General features: G+C 46.2%; 1 protein-coding gene across 3 annotated transcripts in view; it reads left to right on the plus strand.

Moving 5' to 3' along the window:
• The window catches only part of mpped2a (metallophosphoesterase domain containing 2a), a 121,387-nt gene that overhangs the window by 12,118 nt on the left and 84,897 nt on the right, over positions 1-24,372 (plus strand). The window lies entirely within an intron of this gene.

A 24,372-nucleotide genomic window follows, 5' to 3' on the forward strand; every position in this document is an offset into this window, starting at 1 on the left:
TCCCACTTAGGAAACCTGAACGGAAACCTCTGGAGACTTTGCGCCCCACCCAAGGTTTCCGTGCAGTTCCCGGAGGTTTCAGGTGGTTGCCGGAGGTTGCAGGTAGTGGAAGCAGGTAGGGAGGCTGACAAAAACCTCCGGGAACCGCACGGAAACCTTGGGTGGGGCACAAAGTCTCCAGAGATTTCCGTTCAGGTTTCCTAAGTGGGACGGGGGCATTATCAGTTTAACAACATCTTTCCTATAACTGGGGGACCTAAACTGAACACAATACTCCAAATGTGGCCTCACCGATGTCCTGTACCAACCGGGTACATCGGGTGGTGGAGAATACTTTTGGCACACTGACCTTTGACATAAGACATCAATAAGGGTCTTGCCAACACGAGGAAACGTAGGTAGACCTGGGTCCTTTGGTGGAAAGAGGCTGTGTTGATGGCTCCTTGGATAACCTGGTTAGAAAGCTTTTATATGCAGCAATAGAGGGAAATACACGTTTGGTATGGCGCAGTGGTAGAGTTGCAGTAGTACGGGTCTTGACATATCATAATAGCACAGTGTTTGTACGTTCTCCCTGTGACCACGTGGGTTTTCTCCGGGTGCTCTGGTTCCCTTCCATACTCGAAAGGTACAGGCTTGTAGGTTAATTGGCTTTGTTAAAATTGTAAATTGTCCGTAGTATGTAGCATAGCGCTAGTGTACGGGGTGAGCGCGGACTCGGTGGGCCGACATGCCTTTTTTCCACGTTGCATTTCTAAAGTGTAAAGGAAAAGTTTCCAACGCTTTCTTGCAAACAACAGTTAATGCTTTGCCAGCAGTTGATTTTAAATCAGAAATTGCTATTTTATTTTTGCTTGAGTAATGATATTATTGGACTCGGACTCCCGAAGTGAAACGATTGCCACCCTAGTTTGCATGGCACTGCAATACTGCAAATTCCTCACCCGGTATCTGGAGAATTAGCAACTGCTCGTGTAAGATGTCAGTGACTGCATTCCACGGTTTAGCCGTCGAATGTGCCGTGCAATTACTGCATGTCATCTTAACAAGCTGCAGGTGTAACGCAGACTAAACAGTAGTTGATTAGAAAGAATTCTGAAATGCAGGATTGCTTTTGACAAGACTCCCACAGTCCTGTCACATGAAAGGTTTGCAAACCTCAGACACAGGGTCCTTTCTCTCGACGACCTCCACTGCCCCCATTCATGGCTCAGCCTTCACTGCACTAAACCTTCACAACATGATGGGGGTAAAATGTGGATGCGGACAGGATGTTGCCACTAGTGGGAGAGTCTAGGACCAGAGGGCACAGTCTCAGGAAAAAAAGACGTACCTTTAGAAAGGAGATTAAATGAATTTATTTAGACAGGGTGGTGAATCTGTGGAATTCATTGCCACAGACGGCTGTGGAGGTCAAGTCTTTGGGTATTTTTAAGGCGGAGATTCTTGATTGGTAAGGGTGTCAAGGGTTACGGGGAAACGGCAGGAGAATGCGGTTGAGAGGGAAAGATACTGTAGATCCGCCATTGAATGGTAGAGTAGACTTGATGGGCCGACTGGCCTAATTCTGCTCCTGTGACTTGTGAACTTAGGAAGAGTTTAGAGCACTGTGGACTAATTGTAAGAAAATGGGACTAGCACAATATGCCAACTTGGTCCCTGCTAATAGATGAAAAAGCTTGTGTTTATATATGTTGTGTAAATAAATATGCACGGCAGCATTTCTAACATGTTCAGCCTTCATTGCCCTAAACCTTGACATCATAGAAGTAATATGCTCATGTTTATATAGGTTGTATATATAAATATGCATGGCATCATTCATGACCTACTAGGACATTAGCTTATGGCTGGGTGCAAGGACAGTGGGTGAATCAGGCGCATTGTTGGGAATCCTTATGCCTATACGCCCTGCAGATGACTTTGGTATTGGTTGATTGTTAGTTTATTATTGTTGCATGTACCAAGAAAAACTTTGATTGCATGGTATCCAGTCAAATCATACCATACATGAGTACAACTAAACCACACACGTATAACAGGTGCTTCAAAGAGAAAACTTACCAGAATACAGAATATAGTGTTACATTGTTATAGTGTTACACTTGCAGAGAAAGTGCAGGAGACAACAAAAAGTGCAGGGTCTGCAATGAGGTAGGTTGGAGCACCCTAGTTTATGAGAGTAATAAAAAAGAACTGCTGGTGCTGGTTTATACCATTGATACAGACTGCTGGAGTAACTCAACGGTTCAGGCAGCATCTCTGGAGACAATGGGTAGGTGGTGTTTCAGATCCGACCCTTCCTTATTCTGAAGGAGGGACCTGACCTGAAACATCACCTATCCTTTTTCTGGTGGGAGAGTCTAGGACCAGAGGTCTTAGCATCAGAATTAAAGGGCGTTATTTTAGAAAGGAGATGAGGAGGAACCTCTTTAGTCAGAGGGTAGTTAATCTGTGGAACTCATTGCCACAGAGGGCTGTGGAGGCCAAGTCAGTGGATATCTTTAAGGCAGAGATAGACAAATTCTTGATTAGAACGGGTGTCAAAGGTTATGGGGTGACGGCAGGAAAATGGGATTAGGAGGCAGAGATCAGCCATGATTGAATGGCGGAGTAGACTCGATGGGCCGAATGGCCTAATTTTACTCCTATAACATGTGAACGTGAACTTGTTTACATCTCCGTTGTGCTGCTGCAAGTAAGGATTTCATTGTTCCACTTCGGGACGTACAGTATGACGATAAAGCACTTTTGAGTTCTCTCTGTTACTGTAGAATGTTTCCTGCCTATTCTTGCCAGTGCTTTCAGCACGGGGCTGCAAACTCTGAAATTCCATTTCCTAACATTCTGCAGCTGTCCCACATTGCTACTTTAGGCAAATTCCTTAAAACCTCCCACCAGGATTTCTAACTGTGTCTCTTTGACTTGGTCATGAAGATGCGGTATCATGTCAAGTTATTGGTGTTGACGTCGGTGCTGGTTTCAACCCATGAACAATTAATTGCCCCATTCCTTCCGGCGCAATAAAAAATAGCTTAGAGTTAAAAAATCCAGAAATTCCCTGTCAGGGTGGCTTAGGTTAGTTTAGTTTAGAGATACAGTGCGGAAACCCCCTCCCCCCACCCCACACTAACGCTATCCTACACTCTAGAGACAATTTTTACAATGACACTAAGCTAAATCAGCCCACAAACCTGTATGTCTTTGTAATAGAAACATAGAAATTAGGTGCAGGAGTAGGCCATTCGGCCCTTCGAGCCTGCACCGCCATTCAATATGATCATGGCTGATCATCCAACTCAGTATCCCGTACCTGCCTTCTCTCCATACCCCCTGATCCCCTTAGCCACAAGGGCCACATCTAACTCCCTCTTAAATATAGCCAATGAACTGGCCTCAACTACCCTCTGTGGCAGAGAGTTCCAGAGATTCACCACTCTCTGCGTGAAAAAAGTTCTTCTCATCTCGGTTTTAAAGGATTTCCCCTTTATCCTTAAGCTGTGACCCCTTGTCCTGGACTTCCCTAACATCGGGAACAATCTTCCTGCATCTAGCCTGTCCAACCCCTTAAGAATTTTAAGTTTCTATAAGATCCCCTCTCAATCTTCTAAATTCTAGAGAGTATAAACCAAGTCTATCCAGTCTTTCTTCATAAGACAGTCCTGACATTCCAGGAATCAGTCTGGTGAACCGTCTCTGCACTCCCTACACACGTAGTCAGGATCGAACCCGGGTCTCTGGCGCTGTAAGGCAGCAACTCCACCGCTGCGCCACCACTTGTTCGCAATTCCACTCTAATTAGTCCCACGGTTGCTCTTCCATCGTCTCCTTGTAGTTTTCGCTCCCTCCAGTATTGGTTTAATTGGCGGAAGTCCATTATTGAATCTGTAAACTCCGCTTTGCACCAGGCAGCACATTCCACATCCCAACCATCTCCCCACATCTGGAAATCAATTGCCCACGGCGGTGTTCACGCAGGCCAAGAACTGAGTCTGGTCCAAATTGGCCAAGCAGTGTTTAATGAGACAGTTTTCCATCCGGTATATCGACAAGGAAATCATTTCTTTTTGCTGCAGTTAAGGTCTCCGTTTAAATCAAACTAAAAGCTAAAGCCTCAGTTTAAATGGAACTGTGGGCACATATGAAAGTCATGAAAAAAAAACGGTGGATGCTGAAAACTGGGAATCAGTGGGTCAGGCAGCTTCGTGGACCCAGAGACTCTAACTTTTAATTCAAAGACTCGTCATTTTTTTTTTTAAATTGGGTGCTGCTGCTTCACGGTGCCAGAAATCTGGTTCGATCCTGACATCGGCCGCTGTCTGTACGGAGTTTGGGCGTTCTCCCTGCGACCTCGCGCGATTTCTCCGGGTGCTCTGGTTTCCTCCCACATCCCTAAGACATGCGGGTTTGTAGATCAATTGGTTTCTCTAAGTTGCCTCTAGTGCGCAGGATGGAACTACACTAGTTCAATTTATTATTCTTACGTTTACCGAGGTACAGTGAAAATCTTTTTTGTTACGTGCTATCCAGTCGGTGAAAAGACCACACATGATTACAATCAAGCCGTCCACAGTGTACAGTTACAGGAAAAAGAGATTAGTGTTTAGCGCAAGATAAAGTCTGATTAAAGATAGACCGAGGGTCTCCAGAGAGGTAGATGGCAGGACCTCAGGAACGCTCTCCAGTTGGTGATAGGATGGCTTAGTTGCCTGATAACAGCTGGGAAGAAACTGTCCTGAATCTGGAAATTGTGAGTTTGAATCGGGACTAGTGATCGCTGGCCGGCACAGACTTGGTGGGCTGAAGGGCCTGTTTTCACGATGTATCTCTGAACGAAACTAAAGGACTCCTGACAATTCAGTGCTGCCCTTACCACCCACACTCAGCCCCCACCCCACACCGAGCTTGTGCCCAGTGCATCGGCAGAGGGCTTCCTTCACTCCTTACCTCTCGGCAGTACCCAGGTGTTTGTGTTCTGTTGACGCAGTAATTAGCCCGGGCCTTTGGGGCCCTGGTGTGTTATTTCAGCATCTGTCACAGTTTTGATTTTAAATAGCGGGCAGGCCCCTTGCCCAGCACAGCAAGCCTGTATATCACCACTGTGCTTTGTTTCAGTGTCTGAATACTTTATTATTGCAAAGTGGTGTTCACTGTGGGCAGCAGTGTACACAGCCAGGCCTGTCAGAGGGACGGTGCCTGGCGAGTTACAAGCTCCCCGTAAGAAAAGCCGTCATTGTTTTTTTTATCCCCCGAACTGCCTGAAGTCGTTATTTCAATGATGGATCCTCTGGAAAAAATAAATTTGCGAGATTCCTCTTGGACCGACGTCGGTGGTCGAGGCTGCTCCAGATTTTTGGCCTTAATTAGTTTAACCAGGCACCTGTGCTCAGGGTCAGTCCCAATCAGTAACAGATCACTGTTCTGTGAATTAGTGATCCCCTAACATCATTTGCGCACGTTGGCAGAAGAAGGGATTCTCGTCTGTCGCGGTTTTTTTCATCACCGTCCCTCCTGTAGATTAGTTCAGGGATAAGAGTGTGGAAGCAGGCCTTTCGGCCCATCGAGTCAGCGCCAACCAGCGATCACCCATACACTATTACTATCCTACACACGAGTGATACTTAAACAGAAATCAATTAACCTACAAACCTGCATGTCCCTGGGGTGTGGGGAGAAACCGGAGCACCAGAGGACATAAGATTAAGGTGGGGGGGGGGGGGGGGGGGGAAAGTTTAAATAGGAACCTGAGGGGTAACTTTTTCACACAAAGGCTGGGTGGTGCATGTATGGAACGAGCTGCCAGAGGAGGTAGTTGAGGCAGGTACATGGATAGAACCATTTGGACAGGTACATGGATAGGACAGGTTTAGAGTGTTATGTGAGCAAGTGTAGATGGGACATGTGGGTCGGTCGGTGTGGGCAAGTTGGGTCGATGGGCCTATTTCCACTCTGTAAGTCTCTGACTCTATGACACAGCGAGATGTCTGTCAGGGAATGAAAGTGGCCACACAAGTAGATAGAGTGGTGGTGTTGTGTATACTTGCCTTCGTCAGTTGGTGTATTGAGTACATGAGTCATGTTGCAGCTCTATATTTGGAGTGTAGTGTGACGTTCTGGACCGCCCGGTTACGGGAAGGAATCAGAGGCTTTGGATAGGATGCAGAAGAGGTTTCCCGAAACGCTGCCTGGATTAGATTTCTATTAGCTGTAAGGTGAAGATAGACACAAAGTGCTGGAGTAACTCAGCGAGCCAGGCAGCATCTCTGGAGAAAGCAAATGGGTGACGTTACGGGTCGGAACCCTTCTTCGGACTTCTGTAAGGAGAGGTTGGTCAAGCTTGTTTTCGCTGGAATGTCGGGAGGCTGAGGGAAGACTTGATAGAATCATATATAAAAAATGAGAGGCATAGATAGGGTAGATAGTAAGAACCTTTTTCCCAAGGTGGAAATGTCAAAGCCTGGAGGATGAGCGAACCAAAGTCTAACGAAGTGGAGCAGGGCAGGATTTTTGGAGTGAGTGGGGAGTGTGTGGAATACACTGCCAGGGGTTGGAGGGAGAGACGATAGTGGCATTTCAGAGTGCTTTAGATAGGCACGTGGATGTGCAGGGAATGGAGGGATATGGATCACGTGTAGGCAAAGGAGATGAGTTAAACTTGGCATCACGTTCGGCACAGCCGTTGTGGGCCGAAGGGCCTGTTCCTTCTCTACGTTCTATTAGTGAATCTGTGTTTGCAGTGCACCAGATGTTACACATCACATGTTGCACTGGTGGAGCAGTGTTATAGAACCAACCTGTGTGAAAGAGAGACGACACAGGGATTGCAGATGCTGGTTTACAAAGAGAACGACACAAAGTACTGGTGTAACTCAGCAGGGTCGGGTAACATCTCGCCGGAGGACACGGATAGGTGACGTTTCAGTCCAGGCCCCTTCATCGGAGATATGTTTGCTATCGATAAAATGGAATCCAATAATTCTGTTAAAAGGCTAGAGGCTTGGAGGGTGGGGGGGAGGAGTGTGCTAATTCTAGAGCCATCACGATGGGCTGAATGGCCGTCCCCGGCTGAAGATTCTACAAAGAAACTGGAGGAAGACGGTTTTTATTCCTGACCCCCCCCTGGCCAGACCCTGCAAAGCCTTTCTAATGATTCCAATTCCCTGATAAGCCAGCGACTGTATTGACATAGAGTTGTGTTGACTTTGCAACAATTAGATTTCTTTGTCATCCTAAAGGATCACTGGGACTGGGCATTGTGAAGGTTCCGCATGCATGTTTCATCCAACTTAAATAAACATTTAACCAGTCCTGAGATACCTGTGGGTGACACGTTTTATTGCCTTGTATTGTCACTGAAGGTCCGCCTTTGAAGGCACAAGAGACTGCAAGTGCTGGAATCTTGAGGGGAAAATAACAGGGTGTGGAGGATGGACACAAAATGTTGGAGTAACATAGAAACATAGAAAATAGGTGCAGGAGGAGGCCATTCGGCCCTTTGAGCCAGCACCGCCATTCATTGTGATCATGGCTGATCGTCCCCTATCAATAACCCGTGCCTGCCTTCTCCCCATATCCCTTGACTCCACTAGCCCCTGGAGCTCTATCTAACTCTCTCTTAAATCCATCCAGTGACTTGGCCTCCACTGCCCTCTGTGGCAGGAATTCCATAAATTCACAACTCTCTGGGTGAAAAACTTTTTTCTCACAGTCTTAAATGACCTCCCCTTTATTCTAAGACTGTGGCCCCTGGTTCTGGACTCGCCCAACATTGGGAAAAAATTTTCCTGCATCTAGCATCTAACTCAGCGGGACAGGCAGCATCTCTGGAGAGCAGGAATGAGTGGCGTTTCGGGTTGAGACCCTTCTTCAGACGGAGAGACGGGGGGAGAGGGTGACACAGAGATAAGGAAGGGTGAGGTTTCAGGTCACCCCCTTCTCCCTTCTCTTTCCTTCTGATCTACCCTGGGACCCTCATGCACTTGTCTTTCCACTCCCACTGACCCCCGTCAGTCATTTCCTTTCCTCTCCTCTGCCTCCTCCTTGTGCCAATCCTACCACCTCCAGTTCCCCTCTCCCCAACTGTGCTCAATCCCCTCCCCCCGCCATCCCTCCCTCTCGTTCTATATTTCACTCCCCGCCTTCCTTTCTGGGAGGTGTTGCTCCCCGATCAATGACTCCAGCATGTTGTGTCTATCTTCGGTGTAAACCAGCATCTGCAGTCCGTCCCTACACTCAAGGTTCATACTGTTGGGTTGAAGGGTAATTTGAGATGCTGTTCTTCCAGTTTGCATGGGGCCGCACTCTGGCAGTGGAGGAGGCTGAGAACAGGCAGGGCGGTCTGGGAATGGGAATTGGAAAGTGGTTAGCAACTGGGACTTCTCGCTGGGCACGGCGGACAGAACGCAAGTGTCCGACGAAGCGGTCGCCCAGTCTACGCTTGGTCTCATCGATGTAGATGAGGCACCATTGAGAGTATCGTTTGGAATTGTTAAGGTTGGAGGAACCACTGTATCACCTGGAAAGGCTTGCTGGGGTCCCTGAAATGGAGATGATGGATGGAGGTGTAGGGAGAGGATCCGAAGAAGGCAGAGGGAGGGGGGAGGAAGGCACATGGGTGGTACCACGGCGGGAAGAAGAGGGCTCAGAGGAGTGAGGGATGGTTTTGGACTGGTTTAGTTGAGAGATACAACGCGGAAACAGGCCCTTCGGCCCACCGAGTCTGCGCTGACCAGCAATCCCCGCACATTAACACTTATCCTACACACACTAGGTCCAATTTACACTTATACCGAGCCAATTAACCAACAAACCTGCACGTCTTTGGACTGTGGGAGGTAACCAAAGATCTTGGAGAAAACCCACGCGGTTATGGGGGGAATGTACAAACTCCGTACAGACAGCACCCGCAGTTGAGATCGAACCCGGGTCTCCGGCGCTGCAAGCGCTGTAAGGCAGCAGCTCTACCGCTGCGCCACCGTGACCACCCTGATAGGCGGCCAGTTGGAGGTTCTGGCATGGTCATACAACATGGTCATATTGTGGTTTATATTAAAGGATGAACGTGGCTCTCTGCGTGATCGCGTGGCTATGTTATCGTACCGTGATCCTAAATGGCGGAAGGTCAATGTTTTGTGGCAATGTAATATCGTCACGGACCGCGTGAAACATTCCAATTACGGGGCTAAAGTCTCGAGAAGTTGGTCATCTCATCGTGCTGCCTTTTGTAAACGAACCGCCATCTCGTTGAATTGGCAGTGTCTTTTGTAAGATGCAAACTGAAAAGGCTGCAAACACTGCATCAGTGGGAAGAGAAACAGAGTGAATGTTTCAGGTCAAAGCCCCTTTGTCTGAAATGAACCGAGTTAAATATTTCCAGCATGTTATTCCCACAAATGTCGTATCCGAAATCTGTTGCTTGGCTCGATTTGCAGAGGCATGTGCTTCTGCTGAAAGGTCTTCGGCATAGAACACAGCATGGTACAGCACAGGAACAGGCCCTTCGGCCCACAATGTTAGTACTGAATTTGATGCCAGGTTCCCCTTTGCCTGCATTTGATCCATATCCCTCCATTCCCATCTAAAACAGTATCTTAAATGCCACTATTGGATCTGCCTCCAAACACCCACTGTGTATAAAAAAAAAAAAAACTTGCCCCGCACATATCCTTTAAATGGTTTCCCCTCTGACCTCAAGTTGCGCCCTCTAATGCATGGGGGAAATAAATTCTGTCGCTCTACCCTATCTATGCCTCTCATAAATTCATAAACTTCCATCGGGATCATTTCCTCACCACATATCTGCTGAGCATTTCCAGCAAATTTTGTTTTTATGTCTGATTTTCAGCCTCTGCTGTTTTTGTTTTACTATCTCTGATCGGCTTTGTGAATTTATCAATGTGGGGGATAGTTTTCTCTCAAGATTGTTGGGTGACATTGATAGTCATTAGGGAGTTTTACGTGTGATTGTACATCAAAAGTGATGCCGTGCTCTGTTTTGTTGCAATGGGTTGTTTTTTTAAGGGCTTTCCGTCTGCCTTGGAGAGGTCTCGAAGTCCTGAACCACAGGGAGAGGTTGAGCAGGCTGGGACTCGGTTCCTAGAAGTGCAGGAGAATGAGGGGTAATCTTATAGAGGTGGACAAAACCGTGAGAGGAATAGATCGGGGAGACACACAGAGTCTCTTGCCAGAGTGGGGGAATCGACAACTAGACGACATAATTTAATGTGAGGGGGGAAAGATTTAATAGGGACCTGAGGGGTAACTTTTTCACGCAAAGAGTGGTGGGTGTATAAAACGAGCTGCCGGAGGAGGTAGTTGAGGTGGGTACTATCGCAATATTCAAGAAACATTTAAACAGGTACATGGATATTTATATATTATATTTAAAATATATTTTTATATGTTATATATAACAGCATATAACTTAGGACAGGTTTAGAAGGATATGGGCCAATTGCAGATGGGGTGATACTAGTGTAGATTTCATAACAAGAGTAGTTGAGTATAGGAGCAAAGAGACCACACCTGGAGTATTATGTGCAGTTTCGGTCCCCTAATTTGAGGAAGGACATTCTTGCTCATGAGGGAGTGCAGCGTAGGTTTACAAGGCTAATTCCATGGGATGGCGGGACTGTCCTTTGCTGAGAGAATGGAGCGGCTGGGCTTGTATACTCTGGAGTTTAGAAGGATGAGAGGATATCTTATTGAAACATATAAGATTATTAAGGGTTTGGACACGCTAGAGACAGGAAACATGTTGCCGATGTCGGGAGAGTCCATAACCAGGGGTCACAGTTTAATAATAAGGGGTAAGCCATTTAGAACGGAGACGAGGAAACACTTTTTCACACAGAGAGTTGTGAGTGTGGAATTCTCTGCTTCAGAGGGCGGTGGAGGCCGGTTCTCTGGATACTTTCAAGATAGAGCTAGATAGGGCTCTTAAAGATAGCGGAGTCAGGGGATATGGGGAGAAGGCAGGAACGGGGTACTGATTGGGGATGATCAGCCATGAACACGTTGAATGGCTGTGCTGGCTCGAAGAGCCGAATGTCCTACTCCTGCACCTATTGTCTATTGCCTATAGATGGGACATGTTGGCAGGAGGGGGCAAGTTGGGCCGAAGGGCCTGTTTCCACCACACTGTAAGTATGATTCTATGACGCATCAAGATGTCTGTCAGGGAATGTTGTCGACTGGCCTATTCCAGACTGCAGGAGTACATGCTGAGGGATGCACTGAAGCTCGGTGCAGTCAAAGCTCTGTGGGGGAGGACCACAGTCTAGGGTCTTTCTGTTGCTGGACATTGAGGGAAGTGGAAGCACGTGAATAAGTCTGAACAGTTGGGCAGTAGTGGGGACACTGGGCAAAAGTCAAGAATTGGGAATTTTGACACACGCAAGGATGAAGTCTGAACCCTGCCCTTGGTTTTACCAATTGTTTAGTGGATGATTTAACAGGGATGGATGGGGGCATCGGAGCAGGAGAAGATCAGTTGCTATGGATCATATACATCCTTGGTTTAGTTTAGAAATACAGCACGGAAACAAGCCCTTTGGCCCACCGAGTCCGCGACGACCAGCGATCCGCATACACTAACACTATCCTACACACACTCGGGACAATTTACAATTTTTCCAAGCCAATTCCTGTACGTCTTTGGAATGTGGGAAGAAACTAAAGCAGGCGGAGAAAACCCACGCATGTCACGGGGAGAACGTACAAACTCCACACAGGCAGCACCCGTAGTCAGGATCAAACCCGGGTCTCCGGCGCTGTAAGACAGCAACTCTACCGCTGCGCCACCGTGCCACCCGCAAATGCCCCCTGGATGGATATGGATTGCATACATCCTTCCAGAAAGGGTTTGGCAAATGTAACGTGGATCAAGTGCCTGTAATGTTCACCAATTCTGATCTCGATCGGTATCAAATTTCTTTTAAGATCAGAAAAGAGGGCAAAGTGGGGCATTGAGGGAACGGACGATGCTAACAGCGATACAGTTGCTTGGTTGGTGGCTTCTCAAGCCCCATGCAGTGTGATTGTACCCACGTACAACAGTGCATTGTGCTCCATAAAGTGCCCAGATATGCTTTGGCTCCACGCTGGTCACGTGACGTCTCAACGCACACCCACACTCCTCGGATAAAAAGGGCTACTGAAAAATACCATCTCCCCCACCCCCGGGATCAGCCGTTCCTCTGCCGAGAGGTTCTGTTTGATTTCAGCATTCAGTGCATACAAGTCAGTGTTCCCTTTTAAAAAGGGTGTAATGAATTAAAACTTGTAACCTCGGCCCTTGGAGGATTGAGGTTGATTTCTTGTAAATGCACAACAGATTTTGCACAATATTGGATCTGGTTAGTCGGTCTACGCACAATGCAATAATTATAGCCCTTTAACAGAGCTCCATGCTAATGCCAGCTGTATCGGTTCAATTCCTGACTGATGAAGTGTCGGGACCCTGTTAGTGATATTTTTAAAGTCCTCATTAAATGATTAAATCATGAAATCATTTTGCTGCTTTTTTTTTTCCACGAGAGTTGATCTGCTACTGACCTGCGGAGTAGTGTAGCTACAAGAACCATATGCCGAGCCTGCTGTGTTACCCTGAGCAGTGACTCAGTGTGCCGTGTATTGTTAGGCACTTGACAGAGCAGAGGCCATGTTGTCTGTTCAACAAGTGCCGGCTGATCAATGGGACGATGGGGCCCATTCTTTCCCGGTCTTCACCGTTCTGCTCACCTTTCATTGTTTCCCAGTGAAAGTTCCTGTCAAATGCCACAACTCCACGCGTCAAGAACGTTTAATTGTCACTAAACCAAGGGGGACCCGTTGGGTCCCGTCCCCTCAACGCACGTCATATGTACCCGCAATGGAACAATTGTCGAGACCAAGCGTAGACTGGGCGATCATTTTGCTGAACGCCTTCGCTTAGTCCGCCTAGGAGTACGCGATCTCCTGGTTGCTAAACACTTTTAACTCCCCCTCTTATTCACATACTGACCTTTCTGTCCTGGGCCTCCTCCATTGCCAGAGTAAGGCCCAGCGCAAATTGGAGGAACAGCACCCATTTCGCTTGTGCAGAAACAACCTAGCGGATGAGTGTTGATTTCTCTAACTTCAATTAACCCTTGCTTTCCCTCTCTTTCCGCCCATCCTTCACGCTAGTTCCCCCACTGGTTTCACTGCCCTTCAGATTAATTTTCCTGTTTGTGTGCCTCGTTGCCACCTCCCCCGACAATTAACCGTTCTACATTTCCTTGTTCATCATCTGCTTTTGATCTGTCCTTTCCACACCTTACCCTTCCATATCTCTATTCTCCCTTTCCCCTGACTCTTAATAGACAATAGGTGCAGGAGTAGGCCATTCGGCCCTTCGAGCCAGCACCGCCATTCAGTGTGATCATGTCTGATCATCCATAATCAGTACCCTGTTCCTGCCTTCTCACCATATCCCTTGACTCCACTATCTTTAAGAGCTCTATCAAACTCTCTCTTGAAAGCATCCAGAGAATTGGCCTCCACTGCCCACTGAGGCAGAGAATTCCACAGATTCACAACTCTCTAGGTGGAAAGGTTTTTTCTCATCTCCGTTCTAAATGGCCGACCCCTTACTCTCAAACTGTGTGACCCCTGGTTCTGGACTCCCCCAACATCGGGAACATTGGCTGTCAGTCTCAAGAAGGGGGGTCTCGACTCGAAACACCACGCATTCCTTCTCTCCAGAGATGCTGCATGTTCTGTTGAATTACTTCAGCATTTTGTGTCTATCTTCGGTGTAAACCAGCATCTGCAGTTCCTTCCTACACAATTGACATTCTTATTTGTTGCTGCTTAACAGGTCCGTGAACATAAAAGAACTCTGAAAAATATATAATCATAAATATTATTATTGATATGCTATACATATATTATAATTAATATTACAATATAAAATATTATAAAAGATATATTATAAAATTAATTTTATTAATATATTATAATAAATTTATAACCGTAATGCTAAGTAACCATTATAGTGGAAAGCCAAAGTTCCCAGTCCAACCACAGACACGGTCCATAGAAGATCATAGTTGCTGAGGTTAGTGTTGTGCAGTGTTTAAGAGCCTGATGGTTGGTGGGGCTAAGCTTGTTCTTGAACCTCGTGGTCATAGTTTTCAGGCTCCTGTACCACCTTCCCAATGGAATTGCAAGAGAGGGGGTGGCCAGGGTGGTGTGGGTCTTTGGTGATATTGGCTGTGTTTTTTTTTGATGCAATGCATAAACATTTCAGTTTCATCTTGGGTTCATGAAATTGTAGAAAGGTTCAGCAAAGAAATCTGTCCTTTCAGTCTTCGACATCTGTGATGCTTATCCACGCTAGTCCCATTTGCTGCACCAGGCTGTGTCCCCTATATGCCTTTCCAAATGCCTTGTAAATAAATATACTAATCGTATCTGCCTCTACCACATCCTCTGTCAGCTCATTTCATGTCACCACTAAAGGGTGATAAACGTACCCTTTATATCTTCTTTAAATGTGTCCGTTCTTACCTTAAACCTCTGTCCTCTAATGCTGGACTTCTCTGTCCAAGGAAAATAGGCTCTGACTACCTATTGTATCCATGGCCCAAATCATTTTATACACCGCTGTAAGGTCACCCCTTAGCCTCATATGTTCCATCGAGAATAAACCAGATTATCCAATCATTCCTTGTAACCACATCCCACCATTCCAGCCAACATCCTGATGAATCTTTTCTGAACTCTCTCTATGGCTACAACATCTTCCAGTAATGTGGCAGACCTGTACCCAATACTCCAAATGTGGTTTCACCAATATCGCAAAACACAATGCCTTTCATTGTCTCTGTACTGTACACTGCACAATGGCAATAAAGTTGAATCTGATCTGATCTGATCTGTCCCAACTATTGTACTCAGTTTGGGGGGGTATGGTGGTGCAGGGATAGAGTTGCTGCCTTACTGGGATTCCTGGGATATCAGGACTGTCTTATGAAGAAAGACTGGATAGACTTGGTTTATACTCTCTAGAATTTAGAAGATTGAGAGGGGATCTTATAGAAACTTACAAAATTCTTAAGGGGTTGGACAGGCTAGATGCAGGAAGATTGTTCCCGATGTTAGGGAAGTCCAGGACAAGGGGTCACAGCTTAAGGATAAAGGGGAAATCCTTTAAAACCGAGATGAGAAGAACTTTTTTTCACGCAGAGAGTGGTGAATCTCTGGAACTCTCTGCCACAGAGGGTAGTTGAGGCCACTTCATTGGCTATATTTAAGAGGGAGTTAGATGTGGCCCTTGTGGCTAAGGGGATCAGGGGGTATGGAGAGAAGGCAGGTACGGGATACTGAGTTGGATGATCAGCCATGATCATGTTGAATGGCGGTGCAGGCTCGAAGGGCCGAATGGCCTACTCCTGCACCTAATTTCTATGTTTCTATGTTTATGTTACAGTTTGATTCTGACCACAGGTGCTGTCTGTGCGGAGTTTGTACGTTCTCCCTGTGACCGCGTGTTTTTTCTCCGGGTTTCTTTAGTTTCCTCCCACACTCCAAAGGCGTGCAGGTTTGGAGGTTGATGGGCTTCTCCAAATTGTAAAGCATCCCTCGTGTGTAGGACATTGCTAGCGTACACGGTGATCGCTGGCCGGCGCGGACTTGGTGGACCGAAGGGCCGGTTTCCGTGCTGTATTTCTAAAGTAGTTAGCTAAGTGTTAAAACAATTGGGGAATTGAAGGCTGTGGGGAACTGGCACAGAAACGGAGACGCGGGCTGGACACACCAGGAATCACAGGCAAATGAGATCAGGTGTGGTGGCCAACTTGGTAGTCATGGACAAGGTAGGCCGAAGGACCTGTTTCCATGCGGAATAACTCTATGGCTCCATGTTTGAATTCCTTGTTCCCGAGAGGAATGTGCTCCTCTTTTCTACCCAGTGTGTTCAGGGTTTATGATACAAGAGATGGGCAAATAGAATTGGGAATAAGATTGGCCACAATCTAATTGTATGATGAGGATGGGCCCGAGGTCAGACGAGGACGCGATGCTGGGAACAAAGGGGGACCCAGCGTGCGGGGGGGGGGGGGGGGGGGGGGGGGGGGGGGGGGGGGGGGGGGGGGGGGGGGGGGACACCAACATGGAGAGACCGTTGGGGACTTTAATTAATACTTTGTCACTTTCTTGGCACCCTATATATGGCGACTGTATACCTTGTGTATGGTATGCAAAACTTTCATACCAGTGACATGTCACGTGATAATAAAATATCAAATCAATTAAACAAGAAACTGCAGATGCTGGAAACCAGAGGTAAAATTGAGGTGATCCTCAGAGTGTCGATACGAAACATCCATTTCCCTCCACAGATGCTGTCTGATCCAACAGCAGCTCGTAGTTTGCTAACTGACTGAAAGAATAGGCTTAAGGGGCCGAATGGTCTGCTCTGAGACCACTAACAAGTCTGAGCAAACTCCTTTGCGCACACAGACAGTTTGCTGGGCCGTGTAATTTGGAGTATGAAACGAGCTGGATATCCCTTTTATCTTTCTCTCCGTAGCTGCAGATTAAATTTCAAACTGGTAAAAAAAAAAGTATCAGAGACTCGCAGCCTGCAGATTCCCTTTGATCATTGTAGTACTGAACCTTCTCAAAGAAATTCCATTGAGTATGCATAAGAAAGATCTCCGCGGAATTTCACTAAGCACAACTGCTCAGGACCAATGAGTCGGAGTTGCTGTGCAGAGGAGGCAGACGGCAAGGCTCCTACGACTAATAGACTGCATGATCAGTGAATTCTAGGAATATCTGGGCTAACAAGGGAGCCTCAGATTTGTGTTCAGTATTAGCTCAAGCTTAAGATCACATGCACTAGGACAGTGCAGTACAGGCACAATGAAACACCTTGCTTGTAGCAGCACCCCGGGCACATAGACGCAGACAACACATATAAACAAATTGTTGATAAATTACACAAAGTTTTAAAAGAAAGAAAGTGTGCGAACCTGTATCTGTGCACCGTGGACTGCTAGATTGTTATCGTCTTTTTCACATAAAAGGTTCTGGGTGTATGGAACGAGCTGCCAGAGGAAGGTAGTTGAGGCAGGTTCTATTGCAAGAAACATGTGCATGGCTAGGACAAGGTCTAGAGGGATAAGTGCTCAATGCAGAACTGACGTAGACAGGACATGTTGGGCGGTGTGGGCAAGTCAGGCCGAAGGGTCTGTTTCCACACTCTATGACTCTATGTAAAGTGTTTCCGCCAACTGGATAGCACAAATCAAAACATCTTTTCACTGTACCTCAGTACACCTGACAACAAACTAATTGAAACTAAAACTAAAAACAAGACATCAGTACAAAACATAATAAAAGGCCATAGTAGTGCAAGAGGTGGTCTGTAGTGTTGCGTTGTTGAGGTTACATAATGTTTGGGACAAAGACCCATCATTTATTTATTTGCCTCTGTACTCCACAATTTGAGATTTGTAATTTAAAAAAAATCACATGTGGTTAAAGTGCACGTTGTCTGATTTTAATAAAGGCCATTTTTATACATTTTGGTTTTCACCATGTAGAAATTACAGCTGTAATTACCCCCATTTCAGGGCAGCTTAATGTTTGGGTCACATGGCTTCACAGGTGTTTGTAATTGCACAGGTGTGTTTAATTGCCTCCTTAATGCAGGTATAAGAGAGCTCTCAGCACCTAGTCTTTCCTCCAGTCTTTCCATCACCTTTGGAAACTTTTATTGCTGTTTATCAACATGAGGACCACAAGTTGTGCCAATGAAAGTCAAAGAAGCCATTATGAGACTGAGAAACAAGAATAAAACTGTTAGAGACATCAGTCAAACCTTAGGCTTACCAAAATCAACTGTTTGGGACATCATTAAGAGGAAAGAGAGCACTGGTGAGCTTACTAATCGCAAAGGGACTGGCAGTCCATGGAAGACATGCACAGCTGATGACAGAAGAATTCTCTCTACAATAAAGAAAAATCCCTAAACACCTGTCGGACAGATCAGAAACTCTTCAGGTGTGGATTTGTCAATGATCACTGTCCGCAGAAGACTTCATGAACTGAAATACAGAGGCTACATTGCAAGATACAAACGACTGGTTAGCCACAAAAATAGGATGGCCAGGTTACAGTTTGCCAAGAAGTACTTAAAGGAGCAACCACAGTTCTGGAAAAAAGGTCTTGTGGACAGATGAGATGAAGATTATCTTGTATCAGAGTGATGGCAAGAGCAAAGTATGGAGGAGAGAAGGAACTGCCCAAAATCCAAAGCATACCACCTCATCTGAGAAACACGGTGGTGGGAGTGTTATGGCCTGGGCAGGTATGGCTGCTGAAAGTACTGGCTCACTTATCTTCATTGATGATACAACTGCTGATGGTAGTAGCATAATGAATTCTGAAGTGTATAGACGCATCCTATCTGCTCAAGTTCAAACAAATGCCTCAAAACTCATTGGCCGGCAGTTCATTCCACAGCAAGACAATGATCCCAAACATACTGCTAAAGCAATAAAGGAGTTTTTCAAAGCTTAAAAAATGGTAAATTCTTAAGTGGCCAAGTCAATCACCCGATCTGAAACCAATTGAGCATGCCTTTTATATGCTGAAGGGAAAACTGAAGAGGACTAGCCCCCCAAAACAAGCATAAGCTAAAATGGCTGCAATACAGGCCTGGCAGAGCATCACCAGAGAAGACACCCAGCAACTGGTGATGTCCATGAAACGCAGTCATTGCATTTAAAGGATATGCAACAAAATACTAAACATAACTACTTTCATTTACATGATATTGCTGTCTTCCAAACATTATGGTGCCCTGAAATGGGGGGACTATGTATAAACACTGCTGTAATCTCAACATGGTGAAACCAAAATGTATAATAATGGCCTTTATTAAAATCTGACAATGTGCACTTTAACCACATGTGATTATTTCTATTACAAATCTCAAATTGTGGCGTACAGAGGCAAATAAATAAGTGATGGGTCTTTGACCCAAACATTATGGAGGGCACTGTATGTTAGGGTTATGTAAGATGTTCCAAGAATCTAATCATTGTCAGAAAGTGGCTCTTCCTGAACATGGGACTTCAGGCTTCTGTACCTGCTGCCCCATGGTAGCAGCGAGAAGAGGATATGGCCCAGATGATGGGGGATCCCTGTTGATAGTCTGAAGACGGGTTACGACCCAAAACGTCACTCATCCTTTTCCTCCAGAGATGCTGCCTGTCCCGCTGAGTTACTCCAGCACTTTGTGTCTATCCTCGATGCCAGATGCTGCCTTCTTGAGGCAGTGCCTCATGTAAATGCTTTTCATGGCAATTCAGGTAATTGGGTGAAATTAATTAACATCAACTTGTCCAATCCATTGAATCCTCCATTTCAAAGTTTTCATTCTTGATTTCAGATTCCTCCATCCCTCTAACCTTATTGAATCCTAGATGTCTATAGGACTTCTGTACTCTCCCAAACCTGGCCACTTGTCTGTCTACCTCTCAATCCCACCACCTTTGGAGCCTGTGCCTTTCAGCTAGGCATGTCGTAAAATAGCTGCAGAAAACAGCCTTTTAGCTCTTCGGGTCTCCTCTCATTCAATATGATCACGACTGATCCTCTATTAGGCCGCCCCCAAGTAATGAACCGGATCCATTTTTACAGACCTTTAACGCAGAGGGTAGCTGGTTTATGCAACGAGCCGCCCGCCAGAAAAAGTAGTTGAGGCAGCGGCTATTGCAAAGTTTAAGAAACATTATATGGATATGACGGGTCTGGAGGGATATGGGGCAAACGCAGGCAGGTGGGACTAGTGGAGATGGGGCATGTTGGTCGGTGTGGACAAAGTTCCTCACTTTGGCCGTACATTTAATTCTTCTTCTACTTTTTTGTCTCCATTTCATCTCTAATCCTTGTCCACCCCATCTGCCAATCGACCCTCCCGCTTAATCCCTTGTACACACCTATCACTTACCAAGCTTTGAGCTGCCCTACCTCTCTTTTCCAGCTTTCCCCCCCCCCCTCCCCCCCAACTATAATCGGTCTGAAGAAGTACCCATTTCTCCCGCAGTTGCTGCCTGGCATGGCTGAGTTCCTCCAGCACTTTGTGCTTTGTTGAAACGGGGTGTGGCACTGTGAGGCCGCCAAAGCCCGTGTGGGTTTACTGGAAGGAGCCCTCTCACTATTTCATGGGTATTCAAGTTTTGCCAGTGTGTAGAAAGGAACTGCAGATGCTGGTTTATACCGAATACTTTTTCTCCAGAGGTGCTGCCTGACCCGCTGAGTCACTCCAGTACTTTGTGTCTATCTTTTAAAGTTTTGCCAACCTGGTCTGGGTGCCTTGCAGGAATGTACAGGTTACCTGATCCCATGAATGTTGTCCATGTTAGGTTAATAGGTAGCTGGAAGATCAGTTCAATTAGCCCCAAACTGGACTAAGTCCTGTAACTAATTCCCTTGCTGTAATCTCGGTAGTAAATAATTTCTCAACGTTGAACTTGGTTAGTGGGCAGGCTAACTCCTGTGAGTGTAGATGATATCAGGAATATGTCTCTGCTAAAGGGGGGGAGAGAGAGGGGATGTTGGGGTTAGTTGGAATTTACCCAAGTGAAACATGAGGTGCTGTTCCTCCAATTTGCATGTGGCTTCACTCTGACAGTGGGGGAGGCCCAGGACAGAACGATCAGTGTGGGAATGGGAATGGGAAGGGCAGTTAAAACCTGGAGATCACGTGGGCCAAGGCAGACTGTGCGTAATTGTCCCGTGAAACGATCACCCAGTCTGCGCTTGGTGTCGCCGATGTGTAGGAACTCACACTGAGAACAACAGATGCAGTAGATGAAGTTGGAGGAGGTGCAAGGGAACCTCTGCTTCACCCGAAAAAGCTGTCGGAGACCCTGGATGGAGTCGAGGGAGGAGGTGTTGCGTGTCCTGGGGCGGGAGTGGTTTGGGGTGGGAAGGGGCGAGTGAACCACAAGGTCTTGGTGCTTGTTGGAGAATACCGGTTAGAAGGACTAAGGTCAGATAATCTGCATCTCCCCACGAGTTAGCTTTCGGGCTGCAAGCACCATCAATGTCGGTACCGATTAAGTTGAGAATCACAACGCACGGAAGCTCTGCTCTTAAGTTCATCTTAAATTTATAACAAATGGTGTCTGAAACCCCAGGAGCTGTTCGCTTCTTTCATCCAACTTTTGATCATTTTGTATAATCTCAAGCCACGTTGCATAAACATGTTATTTTTTGTTCAAATATCATTTTGAATCTCGATATCAACTTGAGAGCAATTTATGTTCCCTCTCTATAAAACATTGTTTGTTCTGAATGATGAATGAACATGGGGGATATGCAGAGTGTATGACGATCAGCAGAGACCCAGAGCTCAGCTAGACCGTTTACCGCTGGTTTAACTCCATGTCAACGGTTTCGTTTGGGAATGTGTTCATAAGTTCATAAACGACAGGAACAGAATTGGGCCATTCGGTCCATTTAGTCTATCCCGCCATTCAATCATGGCTGATCTAACTTTCCCTCTTAACCCCAATCTCCTGTCTTCTCTTCATAGCCCCTGACACCTGAACAAATCAAGAATCTATCTATCTCTGCCTTAAAGATATCCATCGACTGGGCCACCACAGCCTTCTGTGGCAATGATTTCCACAGATTCACCACCTTTGACTAAAGAAATTCCTCTTCTTCTCCTTCCTAAAGGAGTGTCTTTAAAATCTGAGGCTATGACCTCTGGTCCTAGCGTTTGACGGTGAATATTGGTTCAGGCACTCCTCAAATTACGTAAGAATTATATTCTGTGTTCCCTTATGGAAGTCAGGTTTTATCTAAATTGGAATCACCATCCCCATCCCCTGCCCAAAATAACTCGCTGAGAGGGTTAACTGTCTCAGCGGTGTCCGGGCACTTTCTGTAGCGCGCACGGCTTTCTGGAGAAACAATGCTGCCATTGCTGATATGTGGGAGTGCAGTGCCTCGACGGTGGAGTGGGCCGATCGCTGCAGATCCTGCAACAGCCTGGGGCTTGGCTGGACTGGAGGCCAAACGCTTGGACCGGACACGGCCTGTAGCGGCGGTGGACACCATGGCTACGCTTAGCCAGGCCAACGCTGCAAGGAGCATCAGAGTCTGCCATGTATCCCATTGTGGCGAAAATGTTGCTTCAGTCCAACGATGATATGGTGACTCCAGCTGGCCCAATAAGACACGGATGAATAAAGAGTGACCTTGTCGAGAATGCCCACATCCTGGTAGCTTTTTCTATATAACTCCATCCGTTCTCATGATCAGGGAAAGATTAACTAAGATGAACCAAGTCTGATGAAGGATCTCCACCCAATACGTCATCTATTCCTTTTCTCCAGAGATGCTAGTTGACCACTGAGTTATTCCAGCCTTTGGTGCCCCTCTTCTGTATCAAGTGGCTTTGTCATTCTCCATATATCTTGCAACACACCTTATTTCTACTTTGGAAAGAAAGATGCTCCAATATTTCCGACTATTTTGAGTTATATAACCATATAACCATATAACAATTACAGCACGGAAACAGGCCATCTCGGCCCTACAAGTCCATGCCGAACAAATTTGTTTCCCCTTAGTCCCACCTGCCTGCACTCGTACCATAACCCTCCATTCCCTTCTCATCCATATGCCTATCCAATTTATTTTTAAATGATACCAATGAACCTGCCTCCACCACTTCCACTGGGAGCTCATTCCACACCGCCACCATTCTCTGCGTAAAGAAGTTCCCCCTCATATTACCCCTAAACTTCTGTCCCTTAATTCTGAAGTCATGTCCTCTTGTTTGTTATTGTAAACTTTTTCTGTCCTTCTACCCCCTGCGGTATTTAATTGGCGAATAAAATATCTCTTCAGTTAATTTTATTGTCACGTGTACCGAGGTACAGTGAAAACCTTTTGTTTTCAAGTCAAGTCAAGTTTATTTGTCACATACACATATGAGATGTGCAGTGAAATGAAAAGTGGCAATGCTCGTAGACCATTGTGCTATCCAGTCAGCAAAAAGACAATACGTGATTACAATCGAGCCATTCACAGTGTACAGATACACGATAAGGGAATAATGTTTAGCGCAAAGTCTTCTTGCGTATGGCGTGCACAGCCTAAAGTTGTACGACAACTTGTTCTGTTTGATCTGTTTGTGCACGCCAGGTTGATTGCATTCGTCGAAACAGGGTGGACCACGTGAAGGTTGCAATCTCCCATCCCTTAGTGCAAAGTAAAGCCAGCAAAGTCCGATCAAGGATAGTCCGAGGGTCACCAAACAGGTAGATAGCAGTTCAGCACTGCTGTCTGGTAGTGGTAGGATGATTCAGTTGCCTGATAACAGCTGGGAAGAAATTGTCCCTGAATCTGGAGGTGTGCATTTTCACACTTCTACACGTTTTGCCTGATGGGGGAGGGGAGAAGAGGGAAGGGTCAGGGTGCGCGTCGATATTGATTATGCTGCTGGTATCGCTGAGGCAGCGTGAGGTATGAATTGAGTCAATAGAAGGGAATAGGAAGGAACTGCAGATGCTGGTTTAAACCGGATAGACACGAAATGCTGGAGAAACTCAGCGGGAGAGGCAGCACCTCTGGATAGGGTGCAGAAGTCACCTGTTCCATCTATCCAGAGATGCTGCCTATCCCGCTGAGTTTCTCACGCATTTTGTGCCTATCAATAGAAGGGAGGTTGGTTTGTCTGATGGTCTGGGCTGCGTGCAACAATTCGCTGCAATTTCTTGCGGTCTTGGATGGAGCTGTTCCATCAATCCTTCATCATTGGCTGATCCACAACATTAAGATGCATGAGGTCCAGGGTGACTTGGTTATTTTGAATTGAGAACTGGCCTGCTCACAGAACACAGTGGCAGACAGGCATTATCAGTTGCCTGATAAGATGAGTTATGAAAGAAATATTGCAATCCCGGAAACTCTGTTTTCTCTTCGTAGTGTGGAAAAAAGGAATTGATTTCTCCTTGTCGGGAAAATGTCAAATTAATTGTAGAACACCATTGGGTCCAGTTTCTGAAGCGACTTTAATTAGGGCATAATTTTTAATGAGGTGCTGTAAATCATTTGTAATTGCATTTTAATTTATTTTTTTTAAATGGACATGGTTTCTCACACCGCTCATTTCAATTCCTTGTTCCCAGAGTGACCTGTGTGTGTGTTTGTGTGTGCGTATGTGTGTGTGTGTGTGTGCATGTGTGCGTATGTGTGTGTGTGCGTGCGAGTTGTTAGCGAGTCGCCTTTTGCAAGTTAAAGGTTAATTAATGCTAACTGGCTCTCTGCTTGTGTCTGTTTGAGTCGGCCAGTGATGAGGAAGCACCGGATGAATTG

Source organism: Leucoraja erinacea, chromosome 18, assembly GCF_028641065.1.
Source record: "Leucoraja erinacea ecotype New England chromosome 18, Leri_hhj_1, whole genome shotgun sequence".
Lineage (NCBI taxonomy): Eukaryota > Metazoa > Chordata > Chondrichthyes > Rajiformes > Rajidae > Leucoraja > Leucoraja erinaceus.